We start from the raw sequence: 15379 nt of genomic DNA, 5'->3' as shown, positions 1-15379 counted from the left end.
ATACTTGGAAGAGTTGATAAATAACTTTTTAATAGTTAATTAAGAACTTGGAAGAGCTTATAATAAAAACTTGGAAGAGTTAATATATTTTAAGGAAAAAACACTCAAACTAGGAGAACACTTTGGACATACTATTGGAAACACTTGGTAGATACTTACCGGGGCGATTTATTGGGGGAGACATTGTCAGGAGTTTTGGGGCAAGAAATAGGAAAGTTAAAGGATAGCTCTGATAAAGGTTTGCACTCAGGACCGTCGGCCTGGGGCCGCATATGCTCCGTTCCATGTTGTGCGTGTGGCGTGATTTTTCAAGAAAGTGTTTTCATACTCACATGTCCAAAAGTAGCTGCAGCTGAAGTTTACTCTGAAGTGTCGTTGTTCAATGATGTGGCCAAGTTAGTAAATAAACTTGTTAATACTCACAGGTTCAATGTAGCTATGAATGAAGCTCCATCTGAAGTGTCTTCAGCCAAAACAAGTTCCAATTAGTAAACCCAACACCAGCTTAACTAATCGTTTGGAATGAGTCAGGTCGCTTAATATGAACTATTTCTCAGAGATGACATAACAAATCAAAAATTTGAAAGAGTTAAACAAAAATGGGAAAAAAAAACGAGGTGAATAAAAAACGAGTCGGAAAAAACAAACACTTTAAAGAATTGAATGATAATTTTGGCTCTTAAAAGCTTAGGTGGACATCTAAGAATGGCTTAAAATGACAACTACTCAAGTAAGGGAGATATCTGCTAAATACGAAACATGCAAATCGATTAATAGATTGCATGTTTAAAAGTACATTACCAATAAGGCACTGGGGTTAATAAAGGCTGGGATGCACTAATTAGACAAAGGAAAACTAAAAAAACATCCAGGATTGTCTGATTGCACATTTGGAAAAATACTTGGCAAATGATTTTCGGTAAATTTAGTAACATCTTAGTTTTTGAGGAACGACACAACATGAGTTTGAACTTTTTGTTTTGCAACCAACCAATGCAAACAAAGTCAAGCCAAAATGAAAGGGTCTGTATACAATTTGGGTTGAGAAAATTTAAGCAGCTCATGAACAGTTTGATGACAATTTTTGAGGAACTGGCAGAATGTGCTTTTGGAAAATTGAAGGGTTGTATAAGTATACTTTTAAAACGATTTCTTTGAGGGCAGTGCGACGCATCCAACCAGTGTTCTCATGATGGTTGGAGACGGTTGTCTAGACGGGGACTCAAGACGTCGTGTTCATCACTGCTGTTCTGCTGTTAGACTGTATTCAATCTCTACCATCTTGAAAGCAAGGAAGTCCGCTTGGAGTGTTCTGACCCTCTTCAAGAGCCTCCTCGATCTGGAGTAAATAAAAAATAATAAAATCAAGCATTTATAAAGCGTCATGAATTTATTTACTGAGAGCAGCAATGTTTAAGACAGTATTGCTTAGTTTATGAAACACAAGACCCATGTATACAACATCATTTGCCTAACATGCCAGAAACACCAGGGCAAACCCTTTTCTCCATGATAATAAAACTAAGTATTGCAGCTTATGATAGTATAATCCATTGTTGAGAAACATTTCAATTGGAAGAAGCATGATTATGTAAACAGATATAATTTTCTTTCTCATGAAATTTGAATATGAGAAGCATTACTGCAGCAACACTTATGTGTGTATTCCTGTATAGATTTGCTCTAGAGTTTCAGAAAAATCTCAAAACTGTGACAACCCTTTAAAGGAAAGGTTCACAGCTTTTGTATACAACTAAATATATAAAGGATTAAAACAGTCAAAAATTTCCCCAAAGCCCACATTGCTTTTAAGCTACAAAACCTTTATACAGAATCAGCTGTGGCTCTTCAATTTGTCAGGACGAGGCCTCAGAAATTATTGGCAAAGTGAAATTTGTAGTTGATTTGACTTCGAGAGGGAACACAATAATAAGTAGTAACAATAGCATAATGATTTCCAACTCAGTAGGTAGATCTCTATTGAGTGACGTCTGGTTCTGAGAAGAACCGGTGGGCTCAATGTTTCAGATGTATACTCTGTCTGTTGGATGACTGCTGGAGCAGGAAGGGCGTGGTGAGAAGTCAAAGTGTCCAGGGTACGAAGTGGCAAAGGTACGAAGTGTCCGACATCCAAAATTTCAGACAGTAAACTCTGTCTGTCAGATGACTGCTAGACTCCAACTCTTGCTCATAGAGTGGTAGCTGAAGATGCATGTTGGAGCAGGATGGTGGGAAGTCTATGGTCCTAAATGAATTGACTTCGGGTATAGAAGACCCTAAGTCTGGGGGAGACTGGTGATGAAGAGACTAGGTCCCTAATCAAATTGACTTCGAGTATAATTGACCCTAGGTCCGACAGGGGACTGCTGTATTGCTTGGGACAATAAGTTGGCTCTGCAATCAGTGAATAATCTGAAGAAGGAAAAAGACACACAACACTAAGCATTTCATCAAAAGTCATAAAAAAGACATTGTATCGCTGTAATAAACAATAGTTACAGCCATACAATGTCATCATGAAATGGTATCATGAGATTGTACAAGGTAGCTAAATGACTTGAGCAGTTCAAGAGATGCCACAAAACTAAACAAAAAAGAAGTCATTTAGCAAGACATTGTATGGCTGTAATTTACCAATAATTACAGCCATACAATGTAAACATGAAATGGTATCGAGAGATTGTACAAGGTAGCTAAACGACTTGAGCAGTTCAACATGACTTGGGTATGGTTTAAAGATATTCCACAAAACTGTACAATGGGAGTTTTGACGAAATATCAAAGGCATCACAACATCAAGTGAGAATACAAATTTCAGAGTACCAAGTTTGCTTAGTTTTTAAAAGGCTGGAAAACCCATTGATATTTTCAAAAGATCGCACAATCATATGGTCATGAACTTTTAGTGAGTTGGAAATGTATTCAGCTTAGCAAGTTTTGCCTGTCAGAGATGGCACAGCTGTGGCTTGGGAAAAGAAAATGTAATAAAATCACAAGGTTCATAAAATGTGCATATACCTTCAATAATGTCACGCCAATCTATGTTGTAGCCCCTTCACCAATGTTCTTTTGTTCCAGGTTGACATGCTTTTATCATCTGTGCTAGCAGCAGCCAACCCTATCTAAGGACGTCTTGCATGGCAACCTGTATGAAATCAAAGCATACATGACAATATAAATCCCATAATAAAAATCACAAGAATGCCACATTTTGAAAAACATAATTTTTTTTTAAGACAAATGATTTTTCGTAAATTGAAAGACAGCCAAATATCCTAGTTTTTGAGGAACAACACAACGTGAGCTTGGAGCTTTCTATGCTACAACCAACTGGGTGACCAATCCAAACAAAGTCAAGCCAAAAGATAAAGGGTCTGTGTACCTTATGTATACCTAACCAATTCCTTGAGGGCACTATTAAGCATCCAACCAGTGTTCTCATGATGGTTTGAGGTAGTTGTCTTGACGTGGATTCTACATGTCGTTTCCATCACTGCTGTTCTCATTAGACAGTTTCTTTTCAATCATCTTGAAAGCAAGGTGGTCCGCTTGGAGTGTTCTGACCCTCTTCAAGAACCCTCTCCATCTAAAGTTATTGAAAAATAATAAAATCAAGCAGTTACAATGTGTCATCTTTTTAGTTGCTGAAAGCCAAAAGGTTTAAGACAGTTATGCTAAATCTTTGAAGTACAGTTAGACTCAAATATTCAACATCATTTGCCTAACATGCCAGAAACACCAGGGCAAACCCTTTTCTCGATAATAAATAAAACTAAGAAGTACTGCAGCTTTTGATTGTATATTCCATTTTGGAGAAACATTGCATTTTGAAGAGGTATGATTATGTAAAATAGGTATAATTTTCATTCTCATGAAATTTGAATATGAGAAGCATTACTGCAATAACACTTCTTTGATTGTGTATTCCTATATAGATTTGCTCTGGAGTTTCAGCGATGTCTCAAAACTGTGACCGGTAAGATTGAGTGATTTCTGGTTCTGAGAAGGACAGGTGGGCTCAATGTTTTAGACAGTATACTCTGTCCGTCAGATGACTGCTGCACTCCAACTCTTGCCAACAGGCGTGGTGAGAAGTCTATGGTCCTAAATGAATTGACTTCGGGTATAGAAGACCCTAAGTCTGGGGGAGACTGGTGATGCAAGAGACTAGGTTCCTAATCAAATTGACTTCGGGTATACATGACCCTAGTTTGGAGGTGGGGGGGGGGGGGCTGGTGTATTGCTTGGGACAATGAGTTGGCTTTCCAATCAGTGAATAGTCTGAAGGAGAAAAGGAAGACACACAACATTAAGCATTTCATCAAAAGTCATGTAGCAAGACATTGTATTGCTGTTGTTAAACAAGATTTACAGCCTGTATGTCATCCCGAAATGGTATCATGAGATTGTACAAGGTTGCTTTGAAAATGACTTGAGCAGTTTAACATGAACTAAGTATGGATTAAATGCCATTTTCAAAAGAGCACACAATCATTGGGATGCAAACTTGTAGTGGGTGTTAAAAAAAATCAGTTTCCCAAGTTTTGAAAGACTCAACATGTTGCTTATCAGAGCTGGCACAGTTGTAGCTAAGGAATAATACAAGTTTAATAAAATTGTAAGTAAATCACAAGGTCAAAAAGTTGTGCATAAACCTTCAATAGTGTCACTGCAATCGATGTTGTAGACCCTTCACCAATGTTCTTTTGTTCCAAGTTGACATGCTTTCATCATCAGTGCTAGCAGCAGCCAACCCTATTGTCCAGCATGCGACCTAAATGAAATCAAAGCATTCATTACAATATAAGTCCCATGATAAGATCACACAAAAATGCCATATTTTGAAAAGCACTTTACAAATGAATTTTGCTAAATTTAAAGACAACCCAAAATCTTACGTTTTGAGGAACGACACAACACGGGTGACTAAGCCAAACATTAAAGTGGCCGTGTACATTAAGTCTGAGAAAATTTAAGCAGCTCCTGAACAGTTTCATGTTTGCAAATCAGTAGGTTTAAGAGTTGTGAGGGACTGGACAGAATGTGCTTTTGGGAAAATTGAAGGGTTGTTACAAAAAGTATACTTATCAATTTCTTTGAGGGATGTACAAAGAATCCAACCTGTGTTCTCATGATGGTTGTAGGCAGTTGTCTTGACGGGGACTCTAGACGTCGGGTTCACCACTGCTGTTCTCATACAACAGTTTCTCTGTTAAGTGATAATTGGTTCGGAGAAGAACAGGTGGGTTCAATGTTTCAGAAAGTATACTCCATCTGTCAGGAGACTGCTCGACTCCAACTGTTGCTTATACTGGAGAGTGGTAGCTAAAGGTTATATTGGAGCAGGAAGGGCCTGGTGAGAAGTCTATGGTCCTAAATGAATTGACTTTGGGCATAGAAGACCCTAAGGCTGGGGGAGACTGGTGATGAAGGGACTGGGTTCCTAATCAAATTGACTTTGGGTATAAATGACCCTAGGTCCGAGGGGGGAGACTGGTGATGAAGAGACTAGGTTCCTTATCAAATTGACTTCGGGTATAAATGACCCTAGGTCAGAGGGGGGGGGGGGGACTGGTGATGAAGAGACTTGGTTCCTTATCAAATTGACTTCGGGTATAAATTACCCTAGGTCCGGGGGGGGGGGAAGACTGGTGATGAAGAGACTATTAACCAAATTGACTTCGGGTATAACATGACCCTAGGTCCGACAGGGTCTGGTGCATTGCTTGGGACAATGAGTTGGCTCTCCAATCAGGGAACAATCTTCAGAAAAGAAAAAAAAGAAACTTCATTAATCATTTCATCAAAAGTCAACTAGCAAGACATTGTAGGATTGTAATGAAACCATAATTACAGCTGTACAATGGCATCATGAAATGGTATAGGGAGATTGCAGAAGGTTGCTTTGAAAATGACTTGAGCAGTTCAACATGACTTAGGTATGGTTTCAAGAAATGCCACAAAACTGGACAGGGGTTTTGACAAAGTATCGAAGGCACCACAACATCATGTGAGAACACAAATCTCAGAGTAACAAAGTCACTTGGTTGGTTAGGTTTTTTTTTGAGGGGCTGGACTACCTGACAACACATTGATAGTTTCAAGAGATTGCACACCAATGGGTAGTGAACTTGTAGTTAATCGAAAACTCATTCAGCTTAGCAAGTTTCGAGTGACTCATTATTCTGCTTATCAGAGACGGCACAGTTGTGCTTTAGGAATAATACAAGTTTAAAAAAGTGTAATAAAATCACAAGATTCAAAAGTTGTGCACATATCTTCAATGATTTCAAAGAGTATACTTGTCAATTTCCTTGAGGGCAGTACGAAGCATCCATCCAGTGTTCTCATGATGGTTTGAGGCAGTTGTCTTGTGTAGACCCTTCACAGATGTTCTTATGATCCAGGATGACATGCTTTCATCGTCTGTTGTAGAAGCAGCCAACCCTGTGTAAGGACAGCCAGCTAACAATCTAGATTAAATCAAAGCACAACATGACAATATAAATCCCATGATAAAAGTCACTTGGTTGCCAAATTTTGAAAAATACTTGATTTTCAGTAAGTTTAAATTCGGCCAAACATCATAGTATTTAAGAACAACATAACATGAGTTTGGAGCTTTCCACGTCACATAACCACCTGGGTGACCAGCCCAAACACAAATTTAAGCACAACAGCAGTTTATGAACATATTGCTACTTGAAAATCAGTTGGCTGAAAAGTTTTGAGGGACAGGACAGAATGTGCTTTGAGAAAATTGAAGGGTTGATACAAAAAGTATACTAACAATTTCATTGACGGCAGTACGACGCATCCAACCAGTGTTCTCATGATGGTTTGAGGCAGTTGTCCTGATGGGAACTCCAGACATCGTGTTCATCACTGATGTTCTCATTTACAGTTTCCATTCAATCTCTGCCATCTTTGAAAGCAAGGTTGTCCGCTTGGAGCCTCCTTGATCTGATGTACTTGGAAAGTAATAAAATCAACATTTATAAAGTGTCATCCATTCATTTACTGAGAGCAGAAATGTTTCAGAAAGTTTTGCTAAGCTTATGAAATACAAGACCCACCAGGACAACATCATTCGTTTAACATACCAGAAAAACCAGGACAAACTCTTCTCTCTAAAGTACACAAAACTAAACTAAGAAGTACTGCAGCTTTGATAGGTGCAGAAAAGCATAACTAAACAAAAACAGATACAACAAAATTCGTCCTTAAAAACCTCTAACCTAAGTTTTTAAAAGAGATTTGAATTTTGTGGCACAAAGACCAGATCTAAGATGCGTAGTGAAGCTGAAGAAAAAAACCTGTCACCCCATGAGTGTAGAGACGTGGGTTCAATGGGAATGCGAGTGCGATACGAATGTTTAGGTCAAAATTTTGCAAGAAATAATTTGAATCAGTTAATTTGTGCTCAACTCCTGTGAAACATTCACCGTGAAAATGGCCCTGTGACGTCACAATTCATATCGCATTTGCAAGTATGAACAAGTAAAAAAAGTTGATTCTTACCTGTGGAGAAACAGGAATGTAGGTGCGCATACAGTGTTACCATGGTAGGAACATGATAATCTCTGGTTAGAGCGTTGTCTTTGCTCCTTTCGGTGGTGTAGCTGTTGTTCGAAGTACCTGGAAAAGGACCAAACATAAGCATGTCCTTGTCCCCTGCAAGTATGAAAATACATGAATGATTAAATTGACAAACATAAATTGTTTAGGTTCCATGTGTATTTTATATTAACTTTATCGTCAGTATAAAAGTAACGGGATCACAAAAAAACGGGTATAATGTGACTTTTCAACAACATATTTTTTTTTAACATGGCAAAAAAGCTTGACTGTAGTGTTCAAAGAAGTGATGGATGAAGCTCATCCCTGAGTTGCTTCCTTTTGAAATTAATACTGCATCATCTATTAGGTAGTTAACCCGGCATGTCACCCCTCACAGTGGATTCCAAATATCCAAAACCTTGCAAGTGTGAGAAAGTAAATGGGGCCAGACTGTACAGGGTCGAATGGATAGTGAACCTACAGAGCAAAGTCAAAGAAGTAGTGCATTGCCATCTGTCTGCTCCAATGCTGACTTGTATAACATAAGGAAAACAAACCAAAACAAACAATTTGTGTACGGCCTACCTCTTGTGAGTTCTACCATTTCGTAGCGAGATGCAACCAGCTCTTTTACCAATAACCGCGATGAGCAAGGCGAGCCGTTAGAAAGCTTGCAGTTGCAGCGGAAGTCCGCTGCCTTCACTCACTCGGTGTTAGGATTGGCATCACCACCAGCATTGCGAACATCTTCAGGTAAATTAGCATCATTCGTGGCTGGTCTGCCGTTGTTGTCAATGCCATTGACGCTGTCTTCTTCATCACTGCTCGGCCGTTCATCAGTAGAGGAATCGCTAACTGCTTCGTCATCAGAACTGTCACCCTCTTTGAAAATATAGATCCTAAATAAGTAATAAATAAAAAAAAATTAAACGATTCCCTCCCACACGTTTCCGTCCATTATATGCTAATGCATTGCGCGAAACTCGACTCATCTTCACAGAGCGGGTCACAAATGACACCAAATCAGCCTGGGAACATTTTATAAGTGACAAATACAATGATTTTAGTCGCAAGTGTTCGAGGATTAGATCAGGTAAAACCAATGGAGAGGGATATGGCCTCAGTGTAAGGGAAATGTTTTGTTTTAGGAGACAAACTTAAAATTCAATTTAAGTAGGTACAGGAAATAACTTCATGACTTGCCCATTGAGGAAAATAGTTGCCGTCAAATGGATAGCTTGCAGCGGTTGATTTGCAGCAGTGAGGTCCTAGATAGCACAACCTGTGGCGTCACTTCCATGACCTGCAGTGGTTGTAGTGAAGCAGAGAAAAATATCAGCAAAATAATCAGCAAAATATTGTTTTTATCAATCTGCTTACAACTGACAAAAGATTCAGCAAAATATGAAACATGCAAATCGATATGGTTTTTGCATGGGATTGCATATTTTAAGTACAATATCATTATGGCATCAAAGGAAACACAGTTTTAAACAAAAGCTGGAATGCCCTAAAGTGGCAAAGGAAACGTTAGGATTTAGATCCATCATTGTCTGACTTTTTAGTTTTTTAACCTGTCATGTCACATTTGTAATAGAAACAATGTTTTGTTTCTCAGGATAAGCCCCTAATATATATTGTAAACTTGGGGGTGTGATTTTAAAGAAGAATCCCAAGAGTTCTTTGAATTTGTTCTTTTTTTTCAAAGAATGGCACAGACTGTGGTAATACTTCATGAATAACACTAAATCAGCTTGGGATCAATTTAAAAGTGAAAACAATTTGTAAGTTGCACATGTCCGAGGACTGGATCAGGTAAAAAAAACCAGGGCGATATGACCTCAGTGCACGGAAAAAGTATTGTTTGATGAGACAAAGTAAAGTTCAAATTTAGTAGATATGGGATAAAACTTCAAGACTTACCTTAGCATTGAGTTTCTAGATAGCACAACCTGTACAGTCACATGGATAGCCTACAGTGAATTCCTAGGCCTGTTTCAAGTTATAAGACTTCAATGATCTGTGCAGGCAGCAGCCAACTCTGTCAACGAAACAACCAGCACGTCACAACCTTATTAAAAGTCACAAGATTGGTAAAGTTTTAAAAGAGAGTCAACAAAACAGTTCCAACTTGTACATTGTGAAAAAAAAAATGAAAAAAAACAAAAAACATTTGATTGAGAACAATATTTAAGGATTGAAAAACACTAGATAAGGAAGTTTGGATGGACTTACAAATTTTGGTAAAATTTCGTCATTGACACAAAATCAGCTTCGGAACAAGTTGCAAGTGTTTGCGGATTGATCAGGTAAAAACAATGGAGAGAGGTATGGCCTCAGTGTAAGGAACATGTTTTGTTTTATGAGACAAATTAAAGTTCAATTTAAATAGATAAAGGATAAAACTTCATCGACTTGCCCATGAAGATAACAGTTGCTGTCCCATATAGATGACCTACGTTGGGTGTAGTTAAGCAGCGAGTATACAAATGGATGACCTGCCGTGGTTGGAGTGTAGCAGTAACTGAGCTGTCACATTGGATAACCTGCAGTGGTAAGAATGTAGCATTGAGTTTACTAATCGGCAAGGTGTGAAACATGCAAATCGATATAGTTTATGGATTGATAAGGTAAAAAGCATTTGACCTAAGTGCACAGGGCAACTTTTGTTTGATGAGACTAAGTAAATTTCAAATTTAGTAGATATGGGATAAAACTTCAAGACTTGCCCAATGAAGATAATAGTTGTAATCACATGGCTGATCTAAACTAGTTGTATTGAAGCAGTGAGTTTCTAGATAGCCCAACCTTTACAATCATATGAATACCTTTTCCAGACATGTTCAAAGTTGTTAGGCTTTCATCATATTCTGTGCAGGCACCTCTGTCCAAAAAACAACCAGCATGGCAGCAGAGAAATACATGAGATTATCAGACATATTATTTAACACAAGATTTGTAAGTTTTTGAAAGACAGTCAACAAAGCAGTACAAGTCGTACAATGTGAAAATTTAGAAACGGCACATGATCTAGGGTTGTCTGATTATTAACGGGACACGTTCCTTTGGACAGGGCGAGTTGGTCTATAAAACAGCCGCTGTTACTGTTTGTTATGAAATGCATATGGTTAGAAAGATGTTTTATAAATAGAATAAAATAATCCACACAGATATGCCTCAAAATCTTAGGGTTTTCCCCAATACGTTGTGATCCACAAAATGAACATGTTAGTTCGCAGCATAAAGTGTTTTAAAAGAATGGCACAAACATTTATTTTGTTGTGTTCCATAAATAACACAAAATCAGTTTTCAAACAATTTAAACTGGAAACAATTGCTTCCAAGACTTACCTAGTTGTAGCAGTGAGTTTCTAGAAAGCACAACATACAGTCAAATGGATAGCCTGCAGTGAATTTCTAGACATGTTCCAAGTTGTTGGGCTTTCATCGTCTTCGCCGGCAGCAGCCGACTCTGTCAAAGAAACAACCAGCATCGCTACAGAGACAGAATTAAGATAGTACATGACATTATCAGACATATTATTCAACACAAGATTGATAAGTTTTTGAAAGACAGTACATTGTGAAAATTAAGAAAAGGCATAGGGTTGTCTGCTATACAAGGGACATGTTTCCTTTGATAAGGCAAGTTGGTCTGTAAAAAGCGCTTGAAACCATTTGTTGTAGAATGCATGGTTAGAAAGATGTTTTAAAAGTAGAACACAATGATCCACAAAAATATGCCTCGAAGTACGGTTTCCCCAAACGTCGTGATCCACAAAATGAACAACTTGTTCGCAGTGTAAAGTGTTTTAAAAGAATGGCACAAACGTTTGTTATTTTTGATAAATGAAACAAAATAAGCTTTGGAGCAATTTAAAACTTAATAACAAATTTTTTAAGTTGCAAATGTCTGAGGACTGGATAAGATTAAAAACAATAGAGTGGTATGACCTCAGTGCATGTGACAAGTTTTGTTTGAATTGAGACACAACTAAGTTCAAATTGAGTAGATATATGGAATAACACTTCAGGACTTACTCATCGAAGATGAATAGTTGCAGTCACATTGATGACCAAACGTGTTTGTAGTGAAGCATTGAGTTCCTAGATATAACAACCTTCACGGTCACATGGATAGCCTGCAGTGAGTTTCTAGATGTTCCAAGTTGTTAGACTTTCATGATCTGTGTAGGCAGCAGCCAACTCTGTCAAAGAAACAACCAGCATGGCAAGAGTTATTCATCAGTCATGAAAAGTGATATTTTGCTATTTGAAACAAAATTGTAATTCTCACTATAGTGTTTGCAAAAAATCAACATAATTTTTTGCTTAATAAAAAATGACTAATCATGGTCATTTACCTTTTTCTTAGTATTTGTATTATATGTGGGCATAACGTTTTTATTATAGGGTGTTAAATTTTTTGGTAAATAATAATGAATGAATAATAACACTTCAAATTTAACTTAAAAACATTAACATTGACGAAAGAGTGCCATTAAAAATTTCCACTTGGGCAAAAAAAACGTGTGGAAAACTAAATTTAAAAAGGTTTAATAAAAATTAATAAGGGAAACAAAAATCATACAATTAATTTGACTTGAGATGTTTAAAAAAAAAAAAAAAAAAATGACCAAGTTATTTAATCTAGCATATAATGCAATCGTTGCTCTTTCAAAAGGAAAAACATGTAGTTTTTTTTCAGTTATCCTTAAAGTTTATTTCATTACCCCAAAGATGCAAACAGTGAATTCCGAAAAAGGAGCAAGCAGCGATCGCGATGTTGCAAATAAACTATATCGGTCGGATCGCATCGACGTCTAGAACAAATCATCACAGTGAATATTTGCCACGACAGTTGAAGCCTTTAAAACTGCGGAACCAATTTCTAAAACATATTTGTAGAATGTATGCGGTATAAGGTGCCTTGCCACCCGTGACGTCACAGTTGGCAAAACCTGAGATTGGTACCTAAACGAAAAAGCGTGTGAACTTGGTACACAAATGAGTTAAAGGGTCTTTGTACTTTTTTTTTTAGGGAAAAAAAAACACACAATGTCTACAGATTTACACTAAACTTACACAGTTTGAAGATGCTAGTAGAAAGCTTCCCTGAAAATAATACTTGCTGAGGAGCTGTGTTTTTTTTTAGAAATGAGTAAAACAATGTCATTAAAATAAATTTTGCCTCAGTGATCATGAGACGAAAAATATTTTAGCATGTAAAAACGTTTTTCTTGACATTGTTTTACTCATTTCTCAAAAAATACATTACCTAAGCAACTAATATGTTTAGTACGCTTTCTACCATCAATATCTTCAAACGGTGTATATTAAAAATGGACTTTGTGTTTTTAGTTACAAAAAGTACCAGAATCATTTAACAACCAAAAAAGGAAAAGTGTTTCAAAAATTTGCAATCTGTTTGTTTTTAAAAATGTGCTCGAGTAAATTCCCAGACATCACAACATTGGCTCCACGAAACAGTTAACAAGTTAATTTTTAATCAGGTTTGGAAATTATGAGGAACAATTTGCGCAGCATTAGTCCAGAGACAATTACAAAGAAAGCACACCACCCATTATAAGACAATTTCTGAATGAAAGAACATGCTCCGCATGTTTTGATAGATTTGGCATTATCTTTTGGTGAAAAGTACAAGGGTGTAAAGATAGATAGAGAAATAGATGTCATGGGCCTCGAGTAACAAAGATAGCACAATATGGGTAATAATTTGAACATGAAAAAGATTTTAACTGGCAGGTCTGTGAGTGACAGGATACAGAAATGAGCAAACAATCAACAAATTTCCAGACGCCACAACACTGGCTTCGCAAAACAAATTATCAGTTAATTTTGAACTTTTTGGAAAATCTGAGAAACAATTTGCGCAGCATTAGCCTAAAGAAAGCACAACCATTTTAATACAAGTTTTGAGTAAAAGAACATCCTCAGCATGTTTTTATAGATTGGGCAACACACATGGTTTAAGAATTGCATTTTGAGAGTTGGGATGACACTTGGAAAAACACAAGATTCACATGCCCCCCCCCAAAAAAAAAAAAATGTATATATATATATATATATATATATGTATATATATATATATATATATATATATATATATATATATATATATATATATATATATATATATATATATATATATATATAAAGTTGCAATCTGGGCCCAATTTCAAAGAGCTGCTAAGCACACAAATTTGCTTAGCATAACATTTTCGCCTTGATAAAAACCAGGATTACCAACCAAATTTCCAAGTAATTTTCAGGATAAGCAAACAGCATCTGAATACTACCAGTAAGAGGGAATTTCATACTAAGCAAATCGTCGTGCTTAGCAGCTCTATGAAATTGGGCTCCGTGTGCTAGTGCTAATCCCCAGATGTCACAAGACTGGCTTCATGGAACAATAATCAGTAACTTTAAAAAAAAACTCCACGTTTTGAAATTCTGAGGTACTGAATGATTTGCACAGCATCAGCCCATAGACAGAAACAGAGAAAGCCGACATCCATTTTTAAGACAATTTCAGAGTTAAGAAAGTTTTGATAGATTGGGAAACATGTTTTGGTGAAAAGTACAAGAAGGGTGTAAACATTGGCTTTTGAGAGTTGGGTTGGCATTTGGATACAGTTTGATGATTGAAAAAAAATCATAAAACGATGACAAGTCTTTTGGGGATGGCACAGCAAGCGTGGGGAAAATAAATATTACAATAACTACTTGTGAACAATTTTAGGGCTGAAATATCGGTAGATTGGCAATTTTGGAGAAACAGACAGAGCCTCGAGAAATATCAACCAAATCGAATAGCTTGACTATTGAGTACAATAATTTTCAGGTCTGTACGCAACGACAGGATAGGAATATGGGAATGGAAAAAAAAAAACTGTTCAACAGCACGAGTCTTTAATTTCACCGGGTGGCTATCTGTGGATGGGTTGGTCCACGGTCCAGGCACGGTGTATGTGAGGGTGCACGCCCGGTACTTTTGCGCACATTTGCAATGCTGTTTGCCCGTAGAATCTCACATTTTTTCTTTTTTTGATAACGGCTTTAACGTCTCTAAATACAACTCGGAAACATGGATTTCAATTAAACAATGATTTGCTCTGTTCAAAAATGCTCGTCCCGATTTGTGGGTATGGTCAAACTGTACATAACTTACGGTTTTTATGCTGGGGTGTTGTATGCAGCAACACACTGGCACTGAAGAACACACTTAAAAAATAACATCGCCTCCTCGAGAAACCTCCTCAAGAAATCTGCTATTAGCATTATAAACAGTTGCCAGATTACGATGTTACAGAAGCACGATGATTGACGATGCAAATACTTGGTATTTTAAAACCCAAATCACACCGAGCTCGCTCAGAAAATGTCGGTGCAACCATGTGCAATACGTAGCCTGGATTTCACGCTGCCCGCTTACTCCGTCGCCGAGCTAGCCGCGGTTCTGGCCCCATTTCTGGCGCGAAAATTAGGGAAAATAGAACCCATGCAGTTAAAGGCGGTTGAATTCTGGACCACTGCACGGTACATAACAGTACTTGATACCGTGGGGTCGAAGCAGGGATTTTCGAGGTTTTTGAACCTCGTACAAACGAACCCGCACTTCGGCGGCCTCGTTGTACGGTGCTTGGACAAGGCAAGGGGATGGCTGAACATTATGGTGCCGGTCGAATGGCCATGCAGCATGCAGCGTGACTAGCTGTATGGTAGCATGTAGCATAGGACTCTTCCTCTGGCCATGGGCTGTGCCGTGGTGTGAACCACAGCATAGGCCAACAGCACA

General features: G+C 37.6%; 1 long non-coding RNA gene across 1 annotated transcript; it reads right to left on the bottom strand.

The window, feature by feature from the left end:
• Positions 1 to 10937: 10937 nt before the first annotated feature.
• Positions 10938 to 15021, bottom strand: LOC139946569 (uncharacterized). The gene is made up of 3 exons (XR_011787268.1): positions 14753 to 15021; positions 11602 to 11768; positions 10938 to 11056 (listed from the first exon to the last, which is right to left on the bottom strand). It is a non-coding gene; the product is annotated as an uncharacterized lncRNA (long non-coding RNA).
• Positions 15022 to 15379: the final 358 nt, after the last annotated feature.

Source organism: Asterias amurensis, chromosome 13 (genome assembly GCF_032118995.1).
Source record: "Asterias amurensis chromosome 13, ASM3211899v1".
Taxonomy (NCBI): Eukaryota; Metazoa; Echinodermata; class Asteroidea; order Forcipulatida; family Asteriidae; genus Asterias; species Asterias amurensis.
Note: the sequence above shows the minus strand (reverse complement) of the source record. Positions and strands in the feature narration are given on the sequence as shown.